Genomic DNA, 13,721 nt, shown 5'->3' with positions numbered 1-13,721 from the left:
TTTAAATCTATAGTTATTAATATGGTAAAAATGCTAAATTAAAACATAATGAATTAAAAGGCAATCCAAGCAATGTTTGTATCAAAATTTTATTAAAAAAAACATTTAATTGAAACAAACATATTTAAAGCAAGATTTTAAACAATAATAAACATATAATCAAGTAACATAAAATAAAATCAACAAGTATAAACAAGTTTGGAGACCCCTGCTGTAACATATTTAACTCTGGCAAATAGAACACTGTTCCATAGTTTGAAGTTTTCAGTTTAAAGTCCATCATCGACTAAAAGGTAACATTTCACCGTGGTAAAAACAACACTGGCCCATAGTTTTAAATATTCTACTTGAATTTCATTGAACACTAAAAATAAATTAAAAATTAAACTGTGGCAGACAGACCACAGTGGCCTTTACTTTGAAGTCGTCCATTCGAACTCAATCAGCGACTGCATGAAGCTGTTCACAGGGGTTAATGGCCACAGCTTTTCTCTGCACCAAGTTCCTTGTCTTTTTGCTTGCTCCTTGTCTGGATGTGCACTTTTTCCCATCTTTGGAATTAATTCTATCCAGAAACCTGTTAGAAATATCATAAACATTAAGTCAACAAATATAAGATAGAAAAAGATTCTTAAAAAATTAAACTCAGCCTTGAATTTACTCCTATTCTGAAACCTTTTGCTCTTATTCTACTGTTCCACACCTAATTACATTAAAATACAGAAGATTCACTTACCGCTGAACAAACTCTTTCCTCAATGGACAGCATCCACCTGGATCCTGTCATGATTGAATGTCCTGAACAGAAAGTACAATTGTTACTGATTTGGACACAACTTTTTATTCTGAAAACAAAATCTTTTGTCAATAAAGTCCAGGGACACCTCTGCTAAATAAATACAATTATTAAATTAAATTTCTTATAACCAAAGTCTGAATATTTCTGTTTGTATATTTCTACATGGCAAACTAAGACAATTGTGTACATGTTGTGTATGGTCGTGTTACAGTGTTGTGTGTGGGAATTGTGAATGAGTGTATACATGGGTATTTAAAGAAACTGTAGTGGTAAAGTGCAAACTTACCGAACATAATGTGCTTGGTGTGTGTCTGGTATCACCCGTTGTGCCTCCACATCTGCCTTAACTCCTATAAAAGTGCAAGGACACTCATGTAAACTACAAATAAAAAGTCAGCCACATTCCTGTGTAATTTTGCATGTGACGTGAAAGCATTTAATATTGCAGTCGAAAAAATACATGACTTGTAACTGTACATCATGTACTTGCCTGGTGCCTTTAAAGATGATCCATCTTACCCAATCCAGCTTACAAGCAATGGTAAGACTGTAAAAAAGACAAATGTTACAAAATCTGTTAGCCATAGAAATAAATAGACATTGTGAAGGAAATGGTAAAAGAAAATTTAGTAACACTTTACTATAAGAGTTTATTCCTTAACATTTGGTAATGCCTTAGCTAATATGAACTAACAATGAACAATATATTTTACAACATTAATAATATTTGATAATGTTCATTGTGCAGAGACAAAGTGATTGATTTAAAAATTTATTAAGTGTTTAAATCTAATATCATGCTATGCTAACAAATAAAACATTACTGTAAGTGTTAAGTCAGTTGTAAAACAAATATATATATATATATATATATATATATATATTAGTTGTTATATTATATATAATATATAAATATCTAAATAAGTCTTTTTTTAATTATAACATCTTGTCTACAGAAAATCTCTGAAAATGTCTCGTTTAGTGCAGAAAATAGCGATTTATAGTGATAAGGTAAAAAGACTGTCCCTTTAATGTTTTACCCGGACCGGCTGCGGTGTAACACGCTATTTCACGCAAAGTTTTTTAACAAGTAGCTAGCTGCTCACTTTAAAGATAAACATGATCGCCTAAATCTGAGCAATCCTGGTGATGCCAGTTTCCTACACGATGTTATAATGGACTACCGTATTTTACATCCAGAGATGAAGGATCAGATGACAGAGACGAGAAGACAAAGGTACGTAAATGCGGAGCCCATTCTCTTTTCGTGCATTGATTTGATGTGTTTTGGAAACTTATATACAGCGTGTAATGCATCTGAAGTGGTGGAAACAATATGCCATAAAAATGTATTCGACAACTTACTGGACGTGTAAAACGCTTTAGAGAAGATATTCTCTGCTTTTGATGATATACCGTAATATAATAACAACAACAATACGCGCGGCAATCCCTTTCGTTCATCTGATATTAAGATGAGCCCAGGTCTGAATGATATTTGGTAGAAGTTAAAGCTGCGATGAGTTCGATGCATGTATCCAGTTATGAGGTTTCTTGTTTTCACTTCTGTGGAGGAGTTCAGTACTACAGTATGCTGTGTACGGTGTGACAAGTCCTGACTGTTTACAACCACGAGTCAGCCTTGCCAAACAGTCGAACTTAATACTTTTCTCTGACGCTAACTGAACGGATGAAACGCCGAGATAAACGACCGTTATGCTGGGACCGCAAGACCGCGCTGGCGGGTTGTCTTTGTCCATTTCGTTAAAAATAGTTTCATTGTCACCACACTTTCAACACAATATAAACTCACCAAAACCCTCATAATTTAGTTAAAACAACCCTATATTCATTAAAAAAAGGTGTAAAGCGAGTTAAAGCAGCGGTAGACATCTGTGTGTAAGCTTACTTTCTGAGGGAGATTGAAACTTTGTTGGCGACCGTTTTTCTCTCTCATTGCACGTTTAAAACAATATTGTGACAAACTATTGACAACATTCTTAAACTAAAAATTAAGTTTTCATGAAACAGAAATATTTCAAACTTACCGAACTGCCAGAAATCAATCGTCCTCCTTCAGCTGCAGCCAGGAGTTGTGCTCTCCCTCCCTCTGTGTGATTTGACGTTGGCGCACTTTCTCTGATTATTGCAAGTACACCTGGCACATTACAGCAATGGCTACAGCAAGGTTACATCAAGACCAAAATATACTGTAAAATTTTCCCGCTCAAACAAATTTACCCAGAATGCATTATGAACTGCAGTACTGTACTGTAATGTACACATACAGTATAGTACTGTGGATTTTTACAGTAATGTACTGCTAAATCTACAGCGACATCTAACAGTGTACCTTCAGTAGTTCTTTTGTAATCAGCTTTTGAATATGGGTAGGTTTCTGCAAAAACACCACATTTTGAGCAAAAAGCAGAGATAATTCCATTTTTGTGATGGACTTTTCATAGAGATCCCATTCAGAGCGATCTTTAAAACAGACACGGACATGCATCCGCTTGCCATAGGGCAATACTTCCAGGTTTAAAAAGTTGCGGAAGGGTATTGCGGTATTGCTGAAAGCCGGAAATACTCGTCATTGGCAGGGAAGCGTTTTCTCTTGATTGACGAGATATCTCGTCAGTGGCGGCGAAAGAGTTAAAAGTAAACATTTGAACACACACGCATGCACACACACGCACAGTAGAGCAGATAATACTGACAATAATATATAATATACAGTCTCTTATCTTTGCAGGCAGTGACAGCAAGGGTAATGGCAATGGACAGGACTACACACCCCAGTTGCAGCTGACAGGAGATCACTTGGCAAGTATGGTGGTAACCATTCAAATGAGTAACCAAGATGGAGCACGGACATGATAGACGAGTACTAGGTAGGACTTTCAGGGAGACAAGTGTAATCCAACAGGCACAGAGTCCATGAACCAAAGCAAGATACTGTAAGAGTGCATCTGAGGTGTGTCCTTATATACGGTAGAGATGAGATGAGCTGATGAGGGGAAGGTGCCAGTCATTCAAACTAATGGTGCTTTTCCATTGCATAGTACCCCACGGTTTAGTTTAGTTTCGGTCGGGTCAGCTCACCTCACTTTGGCGTGGTTAGCTTTTCTATCGAGTTTAGTATCACTTCGGAGTGGGAGGGATTATAGGCATGTCGTTATATTTACGCTGCCTACTGTTGTGACATCATACACGTGAGAGCGTTGTTGTACATTCCCATACTGCCACAAAATTAAAATTGGCCACCACAAATTGATGTTTGCACATCGCGTTTATAACTACCTCTGTCTCACATGACAGTTTCTGTTCAAACACCCGACCCGTGGCATCAGTCGACGGCGCTCCGCTGAGCCTCATTCAAGTTGCATTTAAGCATATATAATGCGGACGTGCACGTGCGAATGTGCCGCCACAAACTGCAAGTCTGGAAAAAACTGTTATGGTGTCCCGGATTCTCAACCTGTGGATGTTTTTCATCACTAAAAGGGTGTTTGGAAACTTATAGCAGAACACAGATAACAACATGTTTGCTTGAGACAGCGCAAGCTAGCAGTAAGCTAAAGCTAATATTTACATTATAGCGATGACGCTTCTCTCAGACCAATCAGTGATCTACGGTGTTTTCGCGTCACGTTTGGTATCAGCTCGGGTCGCTTGGAACCCCAACCGAGGTGGTACGAAAAAAAGTATCGGGTACTACGTACTGCACCCAATGGAAAAGCTCCCAAAAGTAAGCTGACCCGACCCAAACTAAACCAAACCTTGGGGTACTATGCAATGGAAAAGCGCCATTAAGTGATGGTGAATGTGGTGTTGGAGCAAAGGTGGAGCCTGGAGAATCCATGACGTGTGTTCTTCACAAATTACTGGTTCACTTCACTAGGATGCCGGAAGAATTGCAACTGGATGCAGAGGCCTGAAGGCTGCCTTATATATGTTCATAATGATGATTGTCAGGCCTGAATGTTTAGAACCTACATTTAGAACTACATTAAAACAAATGTCTAAAGAAACTTGCTACTGTGCTTTCTCACAAATCCATTTAAAAGCATCAGTACAGGGGTAATCAGCCGACCATGATGAAGAAGACAAAGCACAGTTCTCTCCTTTACCTCCATTGGGTTCTCCAGACCCCCAGAAGCTGAAACAACAGATCATCATTAGATCTTCAGTGTTGTTTTCTGTGTGATATGATACTGACTGTCAGAATCATTTATTGGAAAATAATCATTTAAACTTAGTGACTTCTTACCTAGTGTTTAGGGTGCTGCCATCAACCCATTTCCATCTGCCCTCTACATCACTGTCAGTCAGCCCAATCCAGAGTAAGTCATAAGTAACATAATTCTTCTGAATAAAATACTGAGAAGATTAAAAAAACAACAAATTCATGTCATCAACTGTTCATTTCGCTCCCCCACATAAAGTACATTCTGTATGCTTACTTCTAATGAGGATATATCATATAGCATACAATTTCTATAAAATGCTCATTATAAATACTGCCTAACCATATCCATCAAGCTTTGAAAATGCGTATGATTTTACTTTTGACGTAAAACTTTACTCACTTGTTCCTCTTTGTTGTTAATGATGATCAGATCTGCTTCTCTCTCTCTACAGTATCTTCTGCTCTCAGTCCAGCTCTTCTTCTCAGATGAAATGAAGTACAAACTGGACTGATAGTAAATCCATCCATCTGTAAACACAACCAGTTTAGCTATTAAATCTTATTTCTGACCACACTTAACTACACAACTTACAGCAGTGCTTACAAAATCTATTTACTGAATCCTTTTAATACTGAATATTGGTGTTTTATTTGTGTTTTGTGTTTACCACGAAGAAGTTTCCACAGTTCATTTTTCTTCTGGTTCAACTGCTCACTTAGTTTAGTAATATTATTGTACTTGGCTATTAATTCCTCTCTCTCTTCCGTGATGTTAGTATATTTGGTTAGTAGCTGGTCTCTTTCTTCTGTGAGGTTTTTGGTCTTGATGTTAAACTGTTGATTGTTTGTATTGATGAGGACACACAGCACTATGACTGCAGTCAGTAGAAGAACACACAGCAGCACCAAACACACCCCACTAAACAAAAACACGTCCAGAAGACGTCATTATAACGTCTTTGTCTACCGTTTAAAAGACGTCCACTGAGTAGCCAGAATGAAAGTTTTTGCAACGTCTTTTTTAGACGTCTTTTTTGTGTTGAAATTAGACGTCCTACTGACATGCTTGTTGAACATTTAAAAGAAGTCCAGTGGGGAGTCAGAGACAACGTTCATTCAACGTCTTTTTTAGACGTCTTTTTTGTGTTGAAATTAGACGTCCTACTGACATGCTTGTTGTATGTTTAAAAGACGTCCAGTGGGGAGCCAGAGACAACGTTCATTTAATGTCTTTTTTAGACGTCTTTTTTGTGTTGAAATTAGACGTCCTATTGACATGTTTGTTGAACGTTCAAAAGAAGTCCATGGAGTATCCAGAATGAAAGTTTTTGCAACGTCTTTTCTAAACGTCTTTTTTGTGTTGAAATTAGACATCCTACTGACATGCTTGCTAAACGTTTAAAAGACATCTTTTAAAGGATGTTTTTTAAATGTTCATTATTGAAATCCAGGTGACATCCTTACAGGGTTTTTCGATGTCTTTGCAGACCTCTAAAAGACATTCATACAATTTTAAATTGTTTAATTTCAGACATCCCTGTTGACCTCCATTTAAACCAGGTGTACAATTTTACTTCTTAAGGCCACAGTTCAAAATGGTCTTATCACCAAATATGCTACACAGGGTTTGGACATTAACACTTTTTCAGGTACTGGATGTTGACCGTGTGCACACCTACTGCTTTAAAATATTAAATACCCATCCCCTTGGCTGACATGTACCTATCCAAGAACTTTTGGTGGGCAGAGACATTTTGTAATATGGGTCACAGTATGTAAGAAGGAGAAGGACGATGACAGGTAACACTAAACAGAACTTTATTTGACAGACTATGGGTAAATACCCATAACATAGACAAGAACCGACAATGAATAAAGACAATGGTAAGCATGTGTGTGTATAAAACAATTAAAGATGGGGGTTGAGGGGGTGCAAATGATTATGGGTAATGTAGTCCAGTGAGCGAGAGCAGACGATCCCTGCAAACTTGCGCCGTGGAGAGCAATGAAGAGTAGGAGGAGGGTCTGGAGGCAGATGGATTGCCAGGAGGAGGAAGAAAGATGCAGTCCAGGATGGGGCCTTGAGCAAGGCGACACATGAGCATGAGAAGCCATGGAGGAGTGGAAGGAACCATCATGGAGGAGACCAGGGTGCCGACTGATGGACACAGAGCTGCAGACGGTGGCGGAAGAGCCTGAGATGTAACCAGACAGACACAGAGCCCGGCTGGAAACAAGATGCTGGAGAGCCAAGGCTTTTATTGTGGCCAGCTTAAGTCACACCTGTGCAATAATCATGCTGTCTAATCAGCATGTGGATGTGCCACACCTGTGAGTTGGATTATCTTGTCAAAGGAGAAGTGCTCACTTACACAGATTTACACAGATTTCTGAACAATATTTATGAGAAATAGGCCTTTTGTGTACATAGAAAAAGTATATGTTTTTCTATACATGTCTTTGCAGAAAACTGAAACGAAAAAAGAAGGCAAAATACTTTGTTTCCCTTTAGCTTCCAGACAGACTGTAGCAGTCAGAAATGTCATCTGCATTTGTCCAGAGAACCCACTGAGCAAAAACACGTCTAAAAGAAGTAGTCACAATGTCTTTGTCTAACGTTTAAAAGATGTTCTGTGATGTTCCAAGGGGAGCTGGGAGGCAATATTTGGACTTGAGTGTAATAAGAGCCACACCTACAACAACAGGTAGTGGGAAGTACAACTGGTTCCAAAATCAGTTTTACAAGTGGCCATTTTTAAGGGAAAGGATATGAATCTAAAGATAGGCTCTATGCTAAAGCAGGCAGAAAAAATACAGTGGATGAGCAAAAAAAAACCTTGGTGTTTGGTGTCATATTCATTTATAAACAATGTTTTTAGATGTATTTTAGGAACAATTGTACTTGATGGAATAACCTTATTTTTATCACGTTTCATGTGTCATGCTCTCATACTTTCATTGCTGTTAGTTTATGTCAGTCCTGAGGTTTGCTTGCCAACAGACAATGGACTAATATGGACACAAATGTAGAAAAAAAAAATATATATATATATATAAACATGTGCCAATTTCATGTGATTTCTTGTTTTTAAATAGCAGTTCTCCAGACTATCTGACAATAAATTCTTGATTTACAAAAAAAATTCCATATGAGTTCATATCGGTGTCTGGTCAGATGTTCAGATATTTAATATTTTTGGCACAGCCATAGACATCTACTATCTTCATACAAGAAAGAATTGGCCTTGTACATGTTTCAGGAAAACGTGTAGACATCATAGGTTAAATTCCATAACATGCCAATTATGTGATACCAATTTCACGTGTTGGCTCATACATAAGTTCTTACATAATTTTTTAGTTAGTTCCTCGTTATTGCCTTGATAATAGAAAATATGAACTAGGCATCATGTATGACAGATGCCAATGTGAGGTATTAGCTACAAAATGAACAGATCCTGCCATGAGCAATATAGGAGACATATCTTGTATGTATAGGGCTTATATGTGGATATTTATAAGCAATACATGAGACCAATATGGCCCGTATATGCACATATATGCACCTCAATTTTGCCTACATGTATATGCAGCATATACTGTATGTGCATATAAGCTGCAGGTTTCATATATGTGCATATATCCTCATATAGGTTCTTTCCATGTGGGTTTGCATGTCCACAGACATCCATAAGGAGTCATAGTCTGACGTTCATACACGGAACCTTTTTGGTACGTTCACAGACATCCAAAAGGGGTGCAAGAGTGACGTCCAGACACTGACCCTGTTTTACACGTCCAGAGACATCCATAAGGGGTCATAGTCTGACGTTCATACACTGAACCTTTTTGGCACGTCCACAGACATCCAAGAAGGGTGCAAGAGTGACGTCCAGACAATGACCCTGTTTTGTACGTCCACAGACATCCATAAGGGGTCGTAGTCTGACGTTCATACACTGAACCTTTTTGGCACGTCCACAGACATTCAAGAGGGGTGCAAGAGTGACGTCCAGACACTGACCCTGTTTTACACGTCCAGAGACATCCATAAGGGGTCATAGTCTGACGTTCATACACTGAACCTTTTTGGCACGTCCACAGACATTCAAGAAGGGTGCAAGAGTAACGTCCAGACAATTACCCTGTTTTGGACGTCCACAGACATCCATAAGGGGTCGTAGTCTGACGTTCATACACTGAACCTTTTTGGCACGTCCACAGACATTCAAGAGGGGTGCAAGAGTGACGTCCAGACACTGACCCTGTTTGCACGTCCACAGACATCCATAAGGAGTCATAGTCTGACGTTCATACACTGAACCTTTTTGGTACGTTCACAGACATCCAAAAGGGGTGCAAGAGTGACGTCCAGACACTGACCCTGTTTGCACGTCCACAGACATCCATAATGAGTCATAGTCTGACGTTCATACACTGAACCTTTTTGGTATGTTCACAGACATCCAAAAGGGGTGCAAGAGTGACGTCCAGACACTGACCCTCTATTGCACGTCCAGCAGACGTTTAAAAGTGGGTCTGAACTAACGGACGTTATACAGACATGATCTGAATGTCTACCAGACGTTCCATGTTTGGTGGGACTGTAACTGATCTGTAACTTCTCATCCTCACATGCTCACTACCTGAAGATGACAGAAAGTACTTTTTCATCTGAGTTGTTACTTATCCATGTATTTCAGCACAGATAGAGAAAGAATGAATTATGATTTAACTGTTTTTTTGTAACACAGAATTGAATGTTTTTTACCTGTACGCTGAAGTTTTTGGTGTGTATTTGTTTCTATGTTGAAGTCGTGATCTCTCATAGAATCTGCACAATCATAGATGTCCACCATCATCTCCGTTGTCTCTCTGTTCATTCGCTCAAACTCAGTGCTAATCACATTATCATAAATAACCTCTCCCATCTTAACTTTTAATTTCTGTTGAACTGTGCTAATGCTGAATGTACTTCTTGTGTAGTTTTAGGTTGGCAGCTTTGGTGTTTTCTGCATACTGATACTGGTTTTAGCATAGGGTAGAATGATAAAGGAAATGAGGCCTATGTGTGCAGTCCAAGATCGTGTGATATTCAGTGTTTAAAGTTCAAAGCGGTTTATTACAGTTTTTCTCGGTTGCTTAAATACATTTCTTGAAACTATGCCTCATATTCTCAAAACAGTAAACACAATATCATAACGTCTCACACAATTTCCCAAACATCCTATTTTCAGGTCAAAATGAAGCTTTACACTCAAAATTATTCACTATTACTGAAAAACCAACGTTTTCCCTCAGACAACACACACAAGCTTTCAAAAACACACACACTACAACATAGTATTACACACTGGTGCAATAAATTCAAAACAATATATCCAAAACAGGTAAGTTGCTTGTGGTTCTCCCCCTCAAAAACCTTTTCACATGACCAAAAAAGACAAACTCAATGTATGCATTAGCAAATTTTTATTCATTCATGTGCTACACTAGCCTGGTCCAACCAGACTCTCGTACATTCATTTCATTTGTACAGAGAGTCTGGCCACGCTCCATTGCAAAGCGTTACTTCCGTTAAGGAGGGTCCATTGTTGAAGTTTAAAACTATTGGATCTGACCAGAGTCACTCAGGATCTGCCAAAGCCAATCGCTAACGTGTGGTCGTGACGTATATCATGCAACGAAACCGTCCGGAAACAACAAGTCAGAATAATCAGTCAAACAAAACTTAGCAAACCTGGTTCTTGCTCCGGCTTTAACTTCTGTATATTCGGCAGTTTTGCAACAACGGATCGAATAGCTTTTCTCACGTCTTTCTCCGCTGCCATTACTGAACTACAACTCAAACTGACGCACGACCTCAACGTCATCGTTCTTAGCCACCCCCATCTGTTCGCTGATTGGTCCTGTAGATTTTTGCAGGAGAAAATGAAACTCTATAGAGAAATCCCAGACGTACTGCTGAAGCGAAATGAAAATTAAGCGGAAGCACGTAGGAGGGCGGAGCCAGGCTAGTGCTACACAGCACAACTGTAAAACATTTTTTTTATTACAGTTTTTCTCATTTGCTTAAACACTAAACCCTATTGTCTGAACCAACTGCTCAGTTGCCTGAACCCACTGATTGAATCAGTCACTCTTTTGGCAAAACCATAAGCACTTTTCACCTGTTTAGACACAACTTGCCAACACATTTTCATTGTGATGCACCCGTGCTGCATAATGGTGAGCACAGGTGACAAAAGTCAAACACAATTAAAGCACAAGTGTCACCACTTGAACACAACAACCCAAAGTTGATCATACTTGTGGCTAATGATGTGAGGGAACATTTACATAAGCCAGTTCAGAGAGCACTGGTTTGTGAAGCCCTACAATGGATAGAAATGTGTGGAAGAGTTTGTGTGAGAGGAGGTCGAGGTGGTCAGCGAAGACAAAGAACAGTAATATCTGATGATACCAGAGCTACTGTGATTGACCATGATCTGCATAAGATTTCTGTTTTGTCTTTTTGTACAAGTGCTTAATGCACAGTTTTTTTGTTTGTTTTGCAACATGCATTTAGCCTACAGTAAACAATAAACATTTATTTCTCCAGCTTCATGTCCTGAGCATTGTGTTTTCTATTTTTCTAAGTAGTGTTTAGTGACTGTTCTGTAGTGTTTTTAATTTTGATTGACTCGGGGCACGATTTGACAACATAATTCAGTTTTGAGCACAGCTTGAACTGTTTCGAGGTGAAAGTTTGGGTTTGCAAGACGAGTCTGAGGTTTTGTAAATGTCGCTAGAAAATTGGGTTTTGTGTTCACAGTTTAGAGAAAAAGAGCAGCATTCAAGAAATGTGTCTTAGCAATCGAAAAAAACTGTATTCCGCCTCAATCCCGTCTTTGTTCTGGGTCAGGTCAGAGAATCTCATCCACATCACAGGCTATATTGGTCCTAGCCAAACAGCAAGGGTAAAATCCTCTTGCATGATCCATCCCTGTCATTCATCTACTGATATTTCTATCTGTAGTGCATCCGAACTGTGTCTGTTTATACTGTGGAGATGAAATGATGAGGGGCAGGTGCCAGTAATTCAAACTTAGGTGACAGAGAAAGTGGTGTTTGAGCAGGGGTTGAGCCTGCTGAATCCATAACGTGTTACGTGTTTCAGTGTTTGTCAGCTAACTACATTGCTATTACTAGTTAACACAGCGACCCTTTACATTCTAAATATCTTCAAGTGTAAAAAAAAAAAAAAAAAACTGTTTCTCATCTCACTGAAAGCAATAGACAGTTTCATTGTACGCATGCACATTGAAATTGTTATGTGCCTAGCCCAAAGTTAACTTTTGGTCTATGTTTGTTTTTTTGATCTAAAAGTGGCTAAACTGAACTTGAACAAATACTTTGTCAAAAAAAATTGGTTTCCTAAAGGCAAGAATAGGAAAGCGAGCATGAATCACCGTGTGACAAAAGGTTTGATAGCCAGGCATAAATTTAACCTCAAGACCCGAGCTTTGGTTTGTCTTTTTTTAGATTTCTTTCAGCTATTTGGGGTTAGAAAGAACCAATAAATATAATAACAAATAATTTTCTTTGAACATTAAGCAGTGTATTTGTCCATGTTTGTGTACAACAGGTTCCCGTTACACAGAATTAAGTATTATGGTAACAACAACAACAACAACAAATGTCCAGGAGGTTAAAGATCTGTAGCTAACCTTGTATTTATACATTTTACACAGTAACGTTAGCTAAAAGTACTAGTTGATATGCTTTGTCAACAAGTTACGTAATTAACTTATTTATATAGCATGTTATCAGAAATCATCTACTCTAGAGGGACTCTGTTGTTTTTGATTCTTTTTTGAAGTCAACAGGAAGTTAACTTGGGGGCCACAAAAGCTGCTTGTTTATGTTGTTGACACTGAAACAGTCAATAGCAAGTTAGCTTTAACAGTAAAGATTTATATACAAGAACATAAACATAAGACATCATATTTTGCTGTATAAATATTAGGTTTTAATCCAAATCAATCAGAGCATTGTAAAGAGCTCATTTATGCTGATAAAACCACATGCGTCAAACAAACATAGCTGTAATAGCACAAAAGTAGGAGAAGTTTATGCATTTTATCTGCTCAGATAAAATAAATTACAAACTGGATTGAGAGTAAATCCATCCATTCGTAAACACAACCAGTTTAGCTACTAAATAATAAATTTCTGAAAACACTTAACTGCACAACTTACAATAGTGTTTATAAAATGTATTTACTGAAGCCTTTTAATATTGAATATTTGTGTTGTTATAGTTTTAGATTACCATAAATTTGTGTCCACAGTTATTTTTTTCCTTCAACTGCTCATTTAGTTTAGGTATATTATTATACTTTGCTCTTAATTCAACTTGATTCTGAGAGCGTTTTCCCACTGGTAGTTTAGTGTGAAACCAGACATGACCCGCAAGAAAAATTTGTAATGTGAAAGTCGTCATTCGAAGCTTTACTCCACAACGCACGATTACTGTGACAACTGTATCATTGTGATTATCAATGATACAACATTTTTATTTTTCTGAATTTATGTGTACTTATTAGTTCTGCAAAAAATTGACACCATGACAACTGATGAATCCCGCATTTTAAAGCACATTTGCACACCTGTCGCTCTCTTTGCTGTGCATGACAACACCAACATAATAAAAAATAAAAATATGTTGAGTTGCATAAGGCTCTTTTAAGG

At 38.1% G+C, this 13,721-nt stretch overlaps 1 long non-coding RNA gene and 1 pseudogene across 2 annotated transcripts; both read right to left on the bottom strand.

The window, feature by feature from the left end:
• Positions 1-159: 159 nt before the first annotated feature.
• Positions 160-3,164, bottom strand: LOC135779798 (uncharacterized). Of its 2 annotated transcripts, XR_010544863.2 has the most exons (5): positions 2,848-3,164; positions 1,290-1,346; positions 1,086-1,149; positions 737-798; positions 160-577 (listed from the first exon to the last, which is right to left on the bottom strand). It is a non-coding gene; the product is annotated as an uncharacterized lncRNA (long non-coding RNA). The 2 variants fall into 2 exon arrangements; XR_010544862.2 differs by lacking the exon at positions 2,848-3,164 and having other exon boundaries at positions 1,290-1,573.
• An 8-nt stretch (positions 3,165-3,172) lies between these two features.
• Positions 3,173-9,919, bottom strand: LOC141282881 (uncharacterized; annotated as a pseudogene).
• Between the last annotated feature and the right edge of the window lie 3,802 nt (positions 9,920-13,721).

The sequence above is a fragment of the Paramisgurnus dabryanus genome, chromosome 10 (genome assembly GCF_030506205.2).
Source record: "Paramisgurnus dabryanus chromosome 10, PD_genome_1.1, whole genome shotgun sequence".
Lineage (NCBI taxonomy): Eukaryota > Metazoa > Chordata > Actinopteri > Cypriniformes > Cobitidae > Paramisgurnus > Paramisgurnus dabryanus.
Note: the sequence above shows the minus strand (reverse complement) of the source record. Positions and strands in the feature narration are given on the sequence as shown.